Here is a 16,850-nt window from a genome sequence, read left to right on the forward strand (position 1 = left end):
CATTTTTATTTTTAACCAGTATTATTACTGCTACTATTTTACCATTTTTTAAAGAGCCATTTTATTTTTTCTTTATTTTCTTTTGGGATTAGTGTTCTCCATTCTATTTTCACCGTTCCTTTAGCATTAATTTTCCCTATCTCAATTTCACCTCTTTGCTAAAACCCTCTTCCTTACTTTTCCCCTTTTGGTGTCCTGTTTCTCTTACCCTATTCCTGCTTCAGATTTTCCCAATTCCGTCTTTTTACCCCCTGTCTAATTTCACCCTACTTATATATCCTATTTCCAATCCACTGCTCTAAATCCTTATACACCTATTCTTTATCCTTCTTCACTTTCCAAACATTTTTTTTTCTCTTATCTTTCTATTGTTTTCTTGATTGTTGAATATATTGGGGTTTTTTTTTTTATTTGTTTGTTCGTTTTGTTTTGTGTTTTTTCTTTTTCTTTTTTAGGACTGGTTGTGAGGTTGTTTTTCTTTTTCGTTTTCTTTTTCTTTTTTTTCTGCTGGTTTTTCCCTTCCCTCCACTCCCCCACCCCTGTTATTTTTGTGCTTCTGTTTTCCCTTACCCCTCGATATTATTGGTGGTTTGTAGTTTGCATTCATCTCCAGGGATCTGTTGCTGGAATTTGTTGAGATTAGTGGCAGTTCTATTGGAGTTTGCTCCTCATACAAATAGTCTCTTCCCCGCTTCTTCTTCATTCTCTCTTTTCGCTCTTTTTTTTTTCTTTTTCTTCTTTTTTCCCCCCCTCCTTTTTCCCAATTCTATTTTTGCACTCCTTTTTTGTTTGCTTTTTTCTTATTTTTCTTTTCTTTTCTCTCTTTTATCTTCTTCTATTCTTTCTCCCTTATCCCCTAATTCTCTTAATCCAGGTGGTCACCTTTATTTGGGGTTATTAATATCGTGAATATACTTGAGTTCAGTGCCTGGTACGTTGTGCCTTGTTGTGTTGTATTTTGTGCTTTTAAATCAACGTAACAGATCCAAGCAACAGCAGCCCCCTGATCACCGCAGCCTCCTGATCACCACACCCTCTGTCTGAGGAACAGCAGCTGTACGTGAAGCCTCCCCCCACTAGCCAGAAGAGCCAACACAGCTGTGAACAACACCCACCAGAGGAGCTGCTGCCAACTGGAAAGCAGCTGCTACGGCAACCGTCTGAGCAGCAACCACAACCCAAGGAGCCCCTGCCACCCAGGGAGCAGCCACTGAACGTCTCAACATCTACATATGTCAGCGAGATCAAACATGGGTAGGCAAAGAAACCCTCAAAGGAAAGAAAAGGAGGACTCGCCAGAAAAGCAGCTAAGTGAGACAGAGGCATGTAACATGACAGAAAAATAATTCAGAATAAGGGTCCTAGAGTGCATACACCGGACGGAGGAAAAAGTCAACAACTTATGCAAGAAGCAAGAAGAAACAGATGAAAAAATCAATAACTTATGTAAGACCCAACAAGAAATGAAGAGCGATATAGCTGCAATAAAAAACACAATTGAAAGCATCAACAGTAGACTAGGAGAAGTGGAGGACCGAATTAGTGAATTAGAAGGCAAAGAAGCAAAACACACCCAAACTGTACTGCAATTGGAGAAAAAAATTAAAAGACAGGAGGAGAGCCTAAGGAAGCTTTGGGACAACATGAAGTGAAACAACATACGAATAATAGGGGTGCCAGAACAACAGACAGAGGAACAAGGATTAGAAAACCTATTCGAAGAAATAATATCAGAAAACTTCCCTGAGGTGGGGAAGAAAAAAGTCACACAAGCACAGAGAGTCCCAAACAAGGTGAACCCGAAAAGACCCACACCAAGACACATCATAATTACCATGGCAAATGTTCAGGACAAAGAGAGAATCTTAAAGGCTGCAAGAGATAGACGGAAAGTTACATACAAGGGATCTCCCATTAGACTATCAAATGATTTCTCAACAGAAACACATCAGGCCAGAAAAGAATGGACGGAAATTTACAAAGTGATGCAAAGCAAAGGACTGAATCCAAGAATACTCTATCCAGCAAGGCTATCATTCAAATTTGAAGGGGAAATAAGAAGCTTCACAGACAGAAAAAGTCTAAGGGAGTTTATCACCACCAAGCCAGCAATGCAAGAAATGCTAAAGGGTCTGGTGTAAAAAGAAGAAATAAAAAGCTCAGAAAGAAAACAGCCACACACAAAAAAAGAAATGGCTACAAACAAGTACCTTTCAATAATAACTTTAAACGTAAACGGACTAAATGCTCCAACCAAAAGACATCGAGTGGCTGAATGGATAAAAAACCATGACCCATACATTTGCTGTCTACAAGAGACCCACCTCATTAGAAGGGACTCACACAGACTGAAAGTGAAGGGATGGAAAAATATCTTCCAGGCAAATGGAAAGGAAAAGAAAGCTGGGGTAGCAATACTTATATCGGACAAAATAGACCTCAAAGTGAAGGCGATAACCAGAGGTAAGGAAGGCCACTTCATAATAATAATGCTGATGATGATATCACATTTCTAAGAGTCACTTACTACATTGCTATTCAGAATTCTGAAAACATTTCTTTACATCTCACTTACGCTCACTTTTGAATTACTGGAGATTTCTCCTGTGTTGACTGGTAATAACTTATTGCTGAGAATTATGATAGTTATTCTTTCTTCTACCTTATTAGCTGATCCTTCCCAAGTTTCTTTTCTGATTCCTGCTTATATCCCCAAACTCTTGATTTTGAAGCATTGCAGGACTCAGTAGTTGAGCCTCTTCTTTTTTTTCTCAAGATTATCCTATCCAATCTCATGGCTTTAAATGCTATCTATAAGCTTATGACCTCTAAATTTATATCCTCATCCTGGGCCTTCCATTTGCTATGCCCCCATATCTTAGAGTTATAATTAACTTCTCTCACCTTTTTATGTCCCACATTAGATCTATCAGCAAAGATTTCTATCTCTGTCTTCAAAATATATCCAGAATCTAATTATTTTCATTACCTCTTAGATTAATTCTCTCTCACCTGGATTTTTTTTAATAGTATCTTAACTGGTCTCTGTTTCCACAATCACTCCATTTCATTTTATTCTTAACAAATGACCCAATTGTTCTGTGGTAACATGAGGTCATGCCTTTCCTCTGCTCAAAACCCTTCCACAACTTTCCATTTCATTCCAATTTAAAGCCAAAGTTTTAAAAATTATATATATTTATAATTGCGCCTACTATACACACACATGCACACATACAGAGCATTCCCCATCCCCCTTCTCTGATTCATTTTTCTTCTGGATCTACTACTCACTCTCCAACTTTACTTCTCTGACTTCATCTCCTATTAGATGAAGCCACATTGCCCTTTCCTCAATACCCCAGTGATCCTCCTCATAAATGCATACCTCATAAATCCTTGTTGTTCCATCTACTTGGATCTCTGATTTTGGATTTGCACATGGCTGACTTCCTCACCATCTTCAGTCTTCATTAAAATGTTACCTTTTCAACCAGACCTCCTTGACTGTCTTATTTGTAATGGCAAATTTCCCCCTCACACATTGCCAGTACACCTCATTTGCTAATACATGTATACAGCAAGTCTTTCAACAAACCCATTCATGTTATTGGTGGGGTGGGGAAGGAACAGCACATATTTAATTTAATACATTTACATAAGGGAGCATGTGTCTAACAGGAAGATTAACCTACTCAAACCTATGTAGGTGATTAGTTATCAACATCTCTTAACAATTAAAGATTATTGCATTCATTTATTCATTGAGCATTTACTTAGAAATAAGTAAGTGCAAGACACTTTGCTAAATACTAGGGTGTTCAGATAGATCCCCAATTTTGTGGCTTTGCAAGGAGACATCTATGAAGCATATTAGTATGCCAAATTTCTTATTTGCTCCATCTGCTCCCCACAATTTAGGAGCAAGTCTCCTCAGGCCAGATTCTCAGGACGGCTGGCTCTTCCTACTATACTTTGTTAGTTATTAAGGGTTAAGGTTCAATAATTATAAGTAGCCACTAGTGAACCTAAAGATATTTAACAACATTTGTATTTTGAAACAATTAAGTAGTCTTTATTCTACTAATCAGAAAATGAAAGACCTATAATTTGTGGATATATCTTAGCCTTCTGGCTAACCGTTAGTCTTATAGATCATTGAAATATTATTTTTTGCCACCCAAATTTTGATCCACAGACTGCAACATCAGCATTGTCTGGGGTTTTGTTAGCAATGTAGAACCCAAGGTGGTCCCTGGACCTGCTGAATCATGATGTGCATTTTCACAAAATCCCCAAGTGATTTGTATGCACATAAAAAACTTGAGAAACTGCTGCAAATCACTTTGACTTTTTGAGTCCTTCCTTGTAAGTGATATTAAAGTTTTTTCTTCTACATAGTTCTATTACTAGACTCAGAGAAAATAAAAACAGAGGGAAAAGAAAGACAATTTTGAATCTAGAGAGGTCAGGATCAGACTGTGTTAGACACTGTAGATAAATCTAGAGTTCTAATGGAATGGTGGCAAAGAAAGATAAGTGGCAAAATCATTTAAGAGTTTTGCCACCTATTGGCATTATTGAAAATGCCTTCAAACAATTTGAAGTCCTCATACAAGAATAATGCAACCTGTCAGTCAGGAGCCTTTTGAACACTTGTAACTAATTGATGTTCACCCTTCCAGGCATCAAATGCAATTACTGTGCCACTCGGGGTACAATTTAACTTGGAGTTGACATATTGAATGCAGAGAGAATCACAAACAGTAAAAGCATGAAGTCCACTTAGAGGGGAAGTGTCTTTCAGTTCGGAACACACAGGACGCTGGCCCACTGACATGAGGCCTGACTCATACTGCTGATCTGTTGCAGAGATGAAATACACAAATCTAAAACCCTATAATACTATGTTTAAGTCTGTGTGATGTGTATGGAAGAAATTTACAACAGAATTAATCCTAGGACCATACTTAAAAAAAAATAGTGGCCTTATTTGTCAGTATTTAACACTAAGAAAAATAAAATAATTTTGGGCTGAGATTTGATCAGCTACAAACTTAGAAGTTGGTTCCTCCTACTAGAGTTTATTAGCCAGAGTTGTTGAGGTTTAGTGATTATGAGGATGGTGTGAGAATATTATATTTGCAAAAGTTTTGTACACAGACAGAAATGGGTTAAACTGACATTATATTATTCATTAGACTTAGATAAAACTCCCTTTTTTATTTTGAAATTTAGCTTAATTTTTCTGTAAAGTGTCTCATTTGTGTAGAATTTACAGCCCAAACTGTACAAACATCAAGTAAATGTACTTTATTTACTCTTCAGTTCTCCAGTAATGCATGTACCCACAGTAAGGTTTCCTACAGTCACTCAATAGAATGTCTGTATAGCTTTTTTATGCTGCTTCCAGTTGCCTCCAAACAGAAATAAAATTATTTACATGACACATAAATTGCTTGCACCCACAAATCTCTTTACTTTTGAAACCTTAGGCAAGTGTGATTTAAAGTTCTCGCTGCTCTTTGTTTAGAAAAATGAGCAAAAACAATATATAGGTAATATTATAGTCATTCCCTCCAAACTACAGAATTAATTTACTAAAGTATAGCCTATTGATGTCATATAGAAACATTCAAAAAGTATGTAATTATTTATTATTATGCCTTAAAAGACTATTCTATCAGAACTTCTTTTATAGCTTTATATGTGCACACACACATTTGTAGATATGCATATGAATATAAATATAACAGCAAAAATTTTCTTCTTGATACATCCAGTTAGCACCACTTGTATTTACTGTGGTAGAAATAGGCTTATTGTTCAATAATTCAACTTCCTTTTCTTCTGGGTACATGGCTAGAGTTCATTCCACAGACTGCATAAGAATGAGAAATGTCCATTTGATTGATGTCTATGATGAAGAGAATAGAGTCTCTATCAGCTTGGATTCCTGAATGAACATATGACCATTTGGAGCAGAAATCCTCTCTACTGCACATACTACACACATTTATCCTCCCACAAACCTACCACACACTCAGCCCACCCTCACCCCCAACACACAAACTGCCCATTAGAATTCATGTGAGCAAGAAGGAGACTTCATTGTGTTCAACTTCTGAGACTTCAAATTTTCCTTGGTAGTACAAATACCAGGACTTTCCTCTTACATAAAACAAACATGCATCTGAGAACAACATGGATAAAGCTCAAGAAATTATTTCTTATTAGTTGTTGTCCCTAATCTTACTCCCTTCCCATCCCATTCATTATAGATGATAGATAGATAGATAGATAGATAGATAGATAGATAGATAGATAGATAGATATTAATCAGGAAGAAGAATGTGAACAAGGCAAAAAGGACAAAGAAGAAATAAGATTAGAGATATTACAGAGAAGGGAAATGTGTGAGTCCAAAGCGGCTTGATCTTACCCAGTAGGTAGCTAGGGGAAGTCTATATGTCCCAAAGCTCAATAAAGCTGTTTTTATCACTAGACTCTTAATTTAGAGGCCATCCTCTGTAGCTAATACTCATGCTGCTTTCACTCCTACCCTCATCTGTCCAGTCTGGGTAGCTCTTCATCATATCCACTTCAGCCACCACATAGCAACAGGCCTACCTCCCCAGGAGCAGCTTGCACTCCAAGAGCTGCTTTTATACTCTCTGTATCCCATTAATGACATTTGTCTTGATTATAGTAACATTTCTGTGAGAAAAAAATTTAAGTTCAATAGTTTTTAATCCTCTTGGACCTGGTTTTCTATTTTCCCTTTGAGACAGTTCGTTTTTCTATGCTTCTTAATATGATAAAGTAGTGATTCAAGCAATTATTGGGAGCCTTCTAATTTCTGGTATGATGTTTGGCATTGGAAATATTAGGAAATAGGCACATCTCCCTGTGGGAAGTTCTCAGTCTTTTAAAAGCAGCCAGATACAAAAACAATTCCCTCCAGTGCAGTATAATGAATGCTATAATGGAGGTCTATGCACAGGTAGGTCTATGAAAACTCAGATGAAGATAAAAGGTGAATCTGACAGAGGAATCAAGGAAAACTACAGGAAGTGATACTTGTGCCAAACCTTTAACAATTGGTAAGGATTTGTAAAGCAGAGAATGAGTGGAAGTATGTTTTGGGAACATGCAAGATCATGAGAAAAAGGAATAGAGAAAAGAAGCCCAAGGTACATTCATAAGTAGAGTACATATTGTTAGGGGTAGAAGATTTGAGTTTGCTTCAAAAAGGAGTTTATGGCAAGCACTTCCAGAGCTTGGCTGGCTTTTAAGAAAGCACTGGGAGAATTGGGTACATGCTACAGATATGTTTTAGTCTCTTTGACATGGTAAGGGAGATAAAGTGAGACAGGGTAAGAGTTTTTAACAATCCAGAACATGGTGATAATAGCACAGTGTATAGTAGTAGCAATGGGGTCGGTGAGGAATACACAGGGAGAATTTATGATATAGATTGGACAGAATATGATAACAAATTAAGTATAAAAGAGTCAAAGATAGCTAGGTAATCTCTACCTAACGTAGAGACAATTAGGAAATCACTAACAAAGACTGGATGAAGTTAATGGAACTGACCATCTTTCTTTGGGTGGTATATAGAATGAAAAGGGCAATCAGATGTTCACCAGGTAGTTCAAAGTAACCAGAGCAAAATCATCAATATCTAATCTCACTGAAGTTAAGTGGAAAGAAAGTCTAAAAAAGAAAAAGGAGATATTCCACATATGAGTGAAGGCATGTGATACTTGTCTTTCTCTGGCTGCTTATTTCACTTAGCATGATGCTCTCCAGGTCCCTCCATGCTGTCTCAAAGGGTAAGAGATCCTTCTTTTTTACTGCTGCATAGTATTTCCCAGTATAAATGCACCATAGCTTTTTTAGCCACTCATTTACTGATGGGCACTAAACCCCAAGGTGCTTTTGAAGTACCAGGGAGAGGCACTTGGCTAGGCCTGGGGCTTCAGAGGATGCTTCCTGACCAAGATCATGTGCCATTAGTAGGTGAGGCCCAGGACAACAGTAAAGGTTTGGATGGTGGGTGGAGTGGGAGAGCTGTGTAAACAGATGCAACAGCATGAGAAAGGGCTCAGAGTTAGTGTAACCAGACAATCAAAGGGTCCGGGCTGCCTGTCACTACTTGAGCCAATTCAGCAGAGACGGGGTGAATTGTATATTAGCATTTATTCCAATACTGCCAGCAGCATGGGAGAGCAGCAGGTCATCCACAAAAATCTGCTCTGCAGCCCCACCTCCCCCTTAAGCCAGCTGCTTATATAAGATAAGACAAAGATTACATGGGGAAGTAGGGATTACAGATTTGGGAAGTAGGGGATTACAGGCATGGAGAAGTAGGAGGCTGGGGTGGGACTCCATTGTTTGGGCAACAAGGCTGTTAATCTTTTCATGATAATAGGCCATTTTTAAATGAGAATGGGCCACATTCCAAGGTTGACTGCTGGTCCAAGATTAACTCCCAATCTTGGGGGCATAAAACTCCCAGCCAGGTCAGAATGTTCTTTCTTTAACCAACACAAGACAATCATGGTTAACAGAGCATGATTAATATTTCTCAAAACCATAGCTGGTCCCCAGTATTCTATTATTTCTTTTTTTTTTTTTTTTTTTGCCCCTAAGAATAGCAGCAGCCTCTGTCTTTCCTTTGATCTATTGACCTGCCTTTAATCTTCCTACAGATTTCTTCCTAGGGTGGTGGTGTCTCTGGCTCTCACAATCCTGGGAGAGAAAAGATTATTGAACTCCTTCAATAGCTGGTGAAGCCCTCCTAGCTCTATACACCAGCTGTACTCACATTCCTAGGTTCCCCTTGAACCACCAAACACACACATACCTTTGGAGACCACCCATCAAAATCCCATCAATACAGGCTCCTAAAACCAGCGTCTTTATACCTGTTACCCAGTCACATACTGTGCACGAAAGGAACCACATGCTGATCTGACAAGCTCAGGGAAGGCCTGCATGGCTGTCTTGCAAACTCAGAGACGTAAAGTAACCGCAAAGGATGGTCTGAAACTAAACTTTAACTAAAAGCAGTTGTGGTGGGCAGTTATGTCCTAGGCCAGTATCTTCACTGACAAGGTCAACTTTTACCTTCACTGAGCCCATCTATCTTTTTGCATCTATGATAACATACCCTTAAAGTGTCTTGGTAACTTGTAACTTCCCTTTTTCTGGACCCTTTGGGGCACAACCAAATGTGCTGGGCACCAGAACAGATACCACAAATTCCTTCATTATCATGATAATTGATCCTGCACCCACCTAAGTATGTGTCCATCATTTTATTTTTTATCCAATCCCAGGGGTTTCCCCTTGCTTTCTCCCGTCTCTATAATCTATCACCAATGGATTTCATGTAACCTACCTATGTCCCTTCCTTTGATTACAATGTATAAATACAGATGTAACTGAAAGGGCAAGGGCTACGCCCTCCATCTTGCCCCGTATCCTCCATCTTTGGGCAGCCATGTGCTCAGCGGGGCTTCTTCCCGGAAGACCAAGCCTCTGCTAGCCACACCCAGGATTTCTTTAAACTAACCAATGACAGCCAAGGGAAGTGCACGCCATGGAGATGACCACATCCTGTGTAACGAGACACTGACTTGCCCCTGGCCAATCGGCAGGGCCCACAGACCTCTCTCCTCCCCTTACTATAAAACCGCTCTCCCGCGCTCTCTCGCCCTCTCTCTGCCACTTGGCTTACCGTTGCATTGGTGAGTGTGGTCAGGGAGCCGAACTAGTTCGAATAAAAGACTCTCTGCTTTTGCATTGGACTCGGCTGACTCCCGGGTGTGGTCTAATGGGGATCTTGAAATCTGGGCATAACAGTAACCCGCCATTCTCCAGAGCATTATCTCAATTCTTTGAGGCTCTGCTTCCCAGCATATGTCAGTAGTTTGGCTCAAATAAACTCACAAAAATTCTTTACAAGGTTTCAATGGTTTTTTTATGTTAACAATACCAATAATAATTCAGGGGTATTCTTCAGAGGAGGGGCTGTGAATATTTTATTGTTTAAATGATCAAAGCCAGTGTCTATGGCAGGCGGAATTTACACCGCTCGATAAAATAAACCACCCTAAATGCCTGTTGCTGACAAAGGCAAATCAAATTCCTCTCAGGGTACTAAGAGAACCCTCCAAAGTAGAGAGTGTTTCTCTGGTAGGAATTCAGAAAAGTGGAGAGAAGGAATCTAGCTGCTCTTGTAATGTATCCCTCGAATCACACAAGGACGCCTTAAGAAGTCGAATTAAAGAGTCACATTTATTGCAAATCTGGGACTATGAGGGGGAATTTCACTCTCCCAGATCTCATAGTGCCCGCCCCAGCCCCAACATCATATTTATATAGGCAAAGATCACAAAGGTATTGATTACATCCCAGGGTTTGGAATGAGGAACCTGGTTTGCAAAAAGGGCGGTTTACAGAAGCAGACTTAAGCACGTTATCTCGATTACAATTTTGGGTCTCCGGATCACTGAGTTGACAGAAACACATTATCTAGAGTCCTCGGGTCTTGGGACCACTGAGTCAACAGGGACACGTTGTCTGGAGCCCTCTGACCTTGGGATAACTGTGCTGTCCTTCCCAGGTACAGAAGAATGTGCTTCACAACCAATGGGATATTCACATTACAATCAATAGGGTATTCAATCGAATGGGATAATTTATATAATTCAGAAAATCAAAATAACTTTTCAATTATTTTAGCAAGCAAATAAGTACAGAGGCCAAACAGCAGGGTTAAAGTTAAACTATAGTTTCTGCCTGAGATGATTGCTACCATACTTCACTCTCAACATGAGAATGGAAGCCTGTCTGAAGGGGCAAGGCCAGGCTCAGTCCATAGGAAAAGTAACTATGTTCATAGTGGGCAGATCCTGTGAACTGTTTTTTTTTGTTGTTGTTTGTTTGTTTGTTTGTTTTGAGGGCATCTATTCACCCAAGGAACTAGCAAGGTTAGTCACTGGAAAGTGAAGAACTCGAGTCCATCCTTGCTCACATCACATGCAGGAGCTCATTCCTAAGAGGGGCCTGAGAGATTTGGCAGAGGCTGGGTGAGGCTGAGGATAGAAGAGATTTCCCTTATGGCGTTCCAGTTCAAGTCAATAAAGGTCAAGTCAATAAATACCACTCAGCACTCACTAGGATGGCTATAATATTTTTCAGCAAAAGCAACCATGTAGGTTGCTTGGTATAAAATATATATATATATATATATATATATATATATATATATGTTTTAATATATATATATATATGTTTTAATATATATATATGTTTTAATATATATGTTAAAAAGCATTAATGAGAATGTAGAGAAATTGGATCCCTGGTACATTGCTGATAGGAATGTAAAATATTGGGGCCACATTGGAAAATGTTTTGTTTTGTTTTTCCATTTTTTAAATACATTTTTATTGATGTTTTACAGACAGGAAGGGAGAGGTATAGAGAGTTAGAAACATCAATGAGAGAGAAACATTGATCAGCTGCCTCCCGAACACCTCCTACTGGGGATGTGCCTGCAATGAAGGTACATGCCCTTGACCGGAATCAAACCTGGGACCCTTCAGTCCTCAGGCCGATGCTCTATCCACTGAGCCAAACTAGCGAGGGCTGGAAAATGTTTTGGCAGTTCCTCAACAAGTTAAATCATAGAGTTACCATATGACCCAAAAGTTCCACTTGTAGGTACATATCCAAGAGAAATGGAAACATGTTCACTCAAAATGTTGTACATAATTTTAATAAGAGCCCCAAACTGAAAACAATCCAAATATTTATCAGCTGATGAATGGGTAAACAAAATGTGGTATACCCATACACTAGACTATTATTCGCCAATATAAAGAAACAAAATACCAGGACATAATATAATATACATCAAACTTTAAAATTTTATGTTAAGTAAAAGAAGCCAGTCACAAAAGACCAGATATTATGACTGCATTTATTTGAAATGTCCCCATAGGCATATTCCTGGAGACATATCCATAGGGAAAGGAGATTCGTGACTGCCTGGGGCTAGGGCTAGGGTGGGAAGACAGGGAGGGAGGGCTGGGAAAGGGAGGCGAATATTAATGGTATGGGTTTCTCTGGAGTGTTGCTCAAGTCCTATAATTGGCTCCTCTCTGAGGGGGCGTGACCAGGCCCGCGGGGGGGCGTGGCTGGGCTCTTGGGCGGGAAGTGCCAGTTTAAAGCCTGGCTGCAAAGGTCCCTGCTACTTACTCACTTGGCCAGGCATGGAGGAGGAGTGCACTTGTCGCTGTGGCCGAGGCCCTTCGAGAGGATGCCAGTGTCTCCAGCAGCGCCTGGGACCAGCTGAGATGACTGCGGCCAACAGCAAGCCGGCCCGGGCCCCTGAAGAGCAGCACGTGGAGGCAGACAGGGTGGCTGGGTCCTCTGCTGGGAGTGGAGGGATCAAGAGCCCCATGCCACCCCGGCTGCCCCCGCGATACTCGCTGCAGGACCTGCCTCCTGAGGTGCTGGTGGAGATCTTCGCCTCGCTCCCTGGCACCGACCTGCTCAGCCTGGCCCAGGCCAGCACCAAATTCCACCGCATCCTGCACACCGACAGTATCTGGAGACAGCGCTGCCAGGAGGAGTATGGCGCTTGTGAAAACTTGCAGAACCTGGAGATGATGGGTGTGTCTTGGCGAGAACTCTATGAGAAGTTGCTCCACCCATGCAGACACATTTTGGGATTGTGGCAGCTAGATAACTGGCCCTATGGAGGACTGCTGTATGTAGTGGTGGACGGCTTATGCATTATCGGTCAGACGTACCTGTCTCTCCTTGACCCCCAGGTGGATAACTCAATGCAGTTCAAGCCCGCGTTTAGAATTCGCCTGACAGAGAGGAAATCGGCCATAGTGGAGTGCACGTCTGGCCGCCAAGGGCCCCACAGCTGCCACATGCAGATTTGGAAGGACGGGTTCTCCACCAAGTGCAACATGAGGCAACACCACAGGATACCTGGTGGGAGCCGAGAGGATTTACGTGCGTGGCTGCAGGAAGAATGGGGGCAGACGCTGGAGCATATTTTCCAGGAGCACAGGCTGCGGGTCATGCTGAAGAAGCTCATCTACCATCAGAATGACAACTGCCGGAACTACCACCGCATCTACCTCTCCCCAAGCCACCCGGAGGACCTCATCAGGCCAGGCCTCTTCAAAGGCAGCCACGATGCCTACAGCCTAGTAGAGGTTGTCATGCTCAGCTTCCATGGGAAGCGTGCCAGGGTCACGAAGATCACGGGTGACCACCACGTCCCTGCTGGGCAACAGATGATAGAGATCCACCTCAGGCACCGCATCCATTTGCCTAATGATATCTTCAGCAACTTCAACGAGTACTCCCGCCTGGTCCAAGAGGTTCATGAGCAGGTGATCCAGCAGCAGCAGCAAGAAGACAGCACTGAGGGCGGCGAGGGCCATGGCTGGCTGATCCCTGCGCAGCCCAGTGTCGGAGAGTCCGGGGCTGCAGCTTTGGAGGAGCAGCCTGTCCAGTTTGTCCTGCCTGCGGGCGTGAGCTCAAGTAACCAGAACTACCCCCGAGCCTGCAGGATGGGTTTCTATTGCGTGGGCATTGTTGCCCGCTCTGGCTCCGCCTACCCGCAGCGCATCCCTGGAGTCTTCATGCTGTTCGGTGAAGACAACTTCGGGTTCATCTGGCTAAAACCGAATTGCCTCAGCCTGTACAGCAGAGTCCAGGTCACCTTCCAGAATGCGGAGGCACCATCCCCGCAGGCTTTCCAGGAGATGCTCAAGAACATTCAGTCCCCACCCCGTGACGGCCCCTTCCTTGCCCAGGGGCAACAGCGGGGAGAAGAGGCTTCAGAGGAACAGCAGCTTGCATGCACTTTTGGAGATTTGACCTTCTGACCAGATTACCCACCTTCTTGTTTATTTGTTTGTTTGTTTTTAATCCTCACCCAAGGAGATTTTTCCATTGATTTTTGGAGAGTGTAAGAGAGAGGAAAGGCAGAGAAGTACATCGATGTGAGTGAAACACGTGGATTGGTTGCCTCCTGCATGTGCCCTGACCAGGGTCAGGGCTGGGCAGGCCTGCAACTGAGATAGAATCCAACCCTAGACCTCTCAATCCACAGGCCCAGGTTCTATCCAGTGAGCCAAACCAGCTAGGGTTGAGAATGTCTTTTTAAAAGGAAAGGAAAAAAATAAAAAGATCCTAAACTTAGATAGTGGTAATTGTTAGATTATTACAACTCTGAAAATAATAAAAAACACTGAATTGTATATTTTAAAAAGGTGGATTTTATAGTATGTGAATTATATCTCAATAAAGCTGTTATTAAAAATAAAAGAAAGAAAAAGGATGCACAGTGTTCTTTCAAATGATGTCAAGAGGACAAGTATGACCTATACTAATAATCACATCATCACAAGATGGCTGCCACAAAATGGCCATCTCAATATGGCTGTGCATACAGCAGAGTCAGGCCCGGTTGCCGCTCCAAGCGGTGAGTTGTGGGGGTCCCGTGGCTCTGGGTGGCACGAAGATGGCCAGTCCCAGTGGAGGAGGCCAGTTGCGGCAAGGGAGGGCAGTTGGGGTGATCAGGCCAGCAGGGGAGGGCAGTTTGGGAAATCATGCTGGAGGGGCTGGAGGGGGGGTCATCTGTGGGCAATCAGGTTGGCAGGGGAGTAGTTAGGGGGCGATCAGGCTGGCAGGTGATTGGTTAGGAGCCAGTGGTCCCAGATTGTGAGAGGGATGTCTGACTGCCAGCAATCAGACATCCCCTGTGGGGTCCCAGTTTGGAGAGGGTGCAGGCTGTGCTGAGGGACACCCCACCCATGCACGAATTTTGTGCACTGGGCCTCTAGTCTATGCTAAAGTAGAATTATGTCCAAGGGAAAGTAAATTATTAACAGATTTTGGAAGGGATTAGAACATTTACTCTATATGTGGGTATATTGTAATTTCCAGATAAAATTGACATTTATTTTGTCTAATGTAGAAAAAGTAATACAACATAAAACTACATATAGAGTAGGAGAAGCTTCATATACTGAAAGCTTAAATCACCTCCATAGGTGCCTAAGGCCAGATCTAAATATGAAGAACACTCCCAAAATGACACTTCAATTGTTGGGCCATAAAAAGTTAAAACATTTTTTTGTGTTCCGTCATTAATATTTTCACTATATTTATGAACCATCAAGTTATTTCAACCAGACATCAACGTAATGTTATGGTGAAATACATTATAAATAGCAATGAAACAGACAAGAATTAAAAATCTGTTAAACATGTTAAGGAATAATGGAAAATTCTTGGCCATACATATCAGTACATTTGAATTCAAGAGTAAAACATAAATATGAAGGTGATAAATGAAAAAGCAGATCTAGACATGATATTGCATAATGAATGAGATTTGATTAAAATATACAAATATAAATGAAAAAGCAGGTCTAGACATGATATTGCGTAATGAATGAGATTTGATTAAAATATACAATTCAACAATGGGAAATGTCTCTAAAATGAGTGTACATATTTTAAATTACAACAGATGAGATTTAGATAATGAGAGTTATAAAGTAATTTGTTCACCATTCCAATTTGAAATATGAATTAAAATTATCTCCTGAGAAGCATTTCTAGAGAGTAGATGTTTCTGACTTAGGAATAGAAAACATCTATTTTAAGCATCTCTAAAGTATTTTCTAATCAGACTTATCAGCTCTCTAATATCATAATTTTTTAATTTTTTTATTAAATTTTTATTGTTCAGATTACATTTGTTCCTCTTCCCCCCCCCCCATAACTCCCCTCCTTCCAGTTCCCGCCCCACCCTCTGCCCTCACTCCCCACCCACTGTCCTCATCCATAGGTGCACGATTTTTGTCCAGTCTCTTCCCGCATCTCCCATTCCCCTTTCCCCCCCAAGAATAGTCAGTCCATTCCCTTTCTATGTCCCTGATTCATTATAATCACCAGTTCATTCTGTACATCAGATTATTTATTCACTTGATTCTTAGATTCACTTGTTGATAGATGCATGTTTGTTGTTCACAATTTGTATCTTTACCTTTTTCTTCTTCCTCTTCTTAAAGGATACCTTTCAGTATTTCATATAATACTGGTTTGGTGGTGATGAACTCCTTTAGCTTTTCCTTGTCTGTGAAGCTCTTTATCTGACCTTCAATTCTGAATGATAGCTTTGCTGGATAAAGTAATCTTGGTTGTAGGTTCTTGGTATTCAGCACTTTGAATATTTCTTGCCATTCCCTTCTGGCCTGCAAAGTTTCTGTTGAGAAATCAGCTGACAGTCATATGGGTATACCCTTGTAGGTAATTGAGTCTCTTTCTCTTGCTGCTTTTAAGATTCTCTCTTTGTCTTTTGCTCTTGGCATTTTAATTATGATGTGTCTTGGTGTGGTCCTCTTTGGATTCCTTTTGTTTGGGGTTCTCTGCGCTTCTTGGACCTGTAAGTCCATTTCTTTCACCAGGTGGGGGAAGTTTTCTGCCATTATTTCTTGAAATAGGTTTTCAATATCTTGCTGTCTCTCATCTTCTGGCACTCCTATTATTCTGATGTTGGTACGCTTGTAGCTGTCCCAGAGGCTCCTTACACTATCTTCACACTTTCGGATTCTTTTTTCATTTTGCTTTTCCAGTTGGGTGTTTTTTGCTTCTTCGGTTTGATTCTTGTGCTCCTCTGGTCTGCTATTGGGTATAATATTCTTTATTTCAGTCCGTGTATGCTTACTTTCTAATTTCTTTATCGTAGCATTGAGGGTCTCATTAGTTTTCGTGAGGCTCTGCTCAAGTTTATA

The 16,850-nt window shown here is 41.1% G+C and overlaps 1 pseudogene; it reads left to right on the forward strand.

The window, feature by feature from the left end:
• Window positions 1-12,290: 12,290 nt before the first annotated feature.
• On the forward strand, window positions 12,291-13,931 carry LOC139006342 (F-box only protein 31 pseudogene; annotated as a pseudogene).
• The last annotated feature ends 2,919 nt before the right edge of the window (window positions 13,932-16,850 follow it).

This window comes from Myotis yumanensis, unplaced genomic scaffold (assembly GCF_028538775.1).
Source record: "Myotis yumanensis isolate MYYU_CA2020_CCGP unplaced genomic scaffold, mMyoYum1.0.hap1 SCAF_3, whole genome shotgun sequence".
Lineage (NCBI taxonomy): Eukaryota > Metazoa > Chordata > Mammalia > Chiroptera > Vespertilionidae > Myotis > Myotis yumanensis.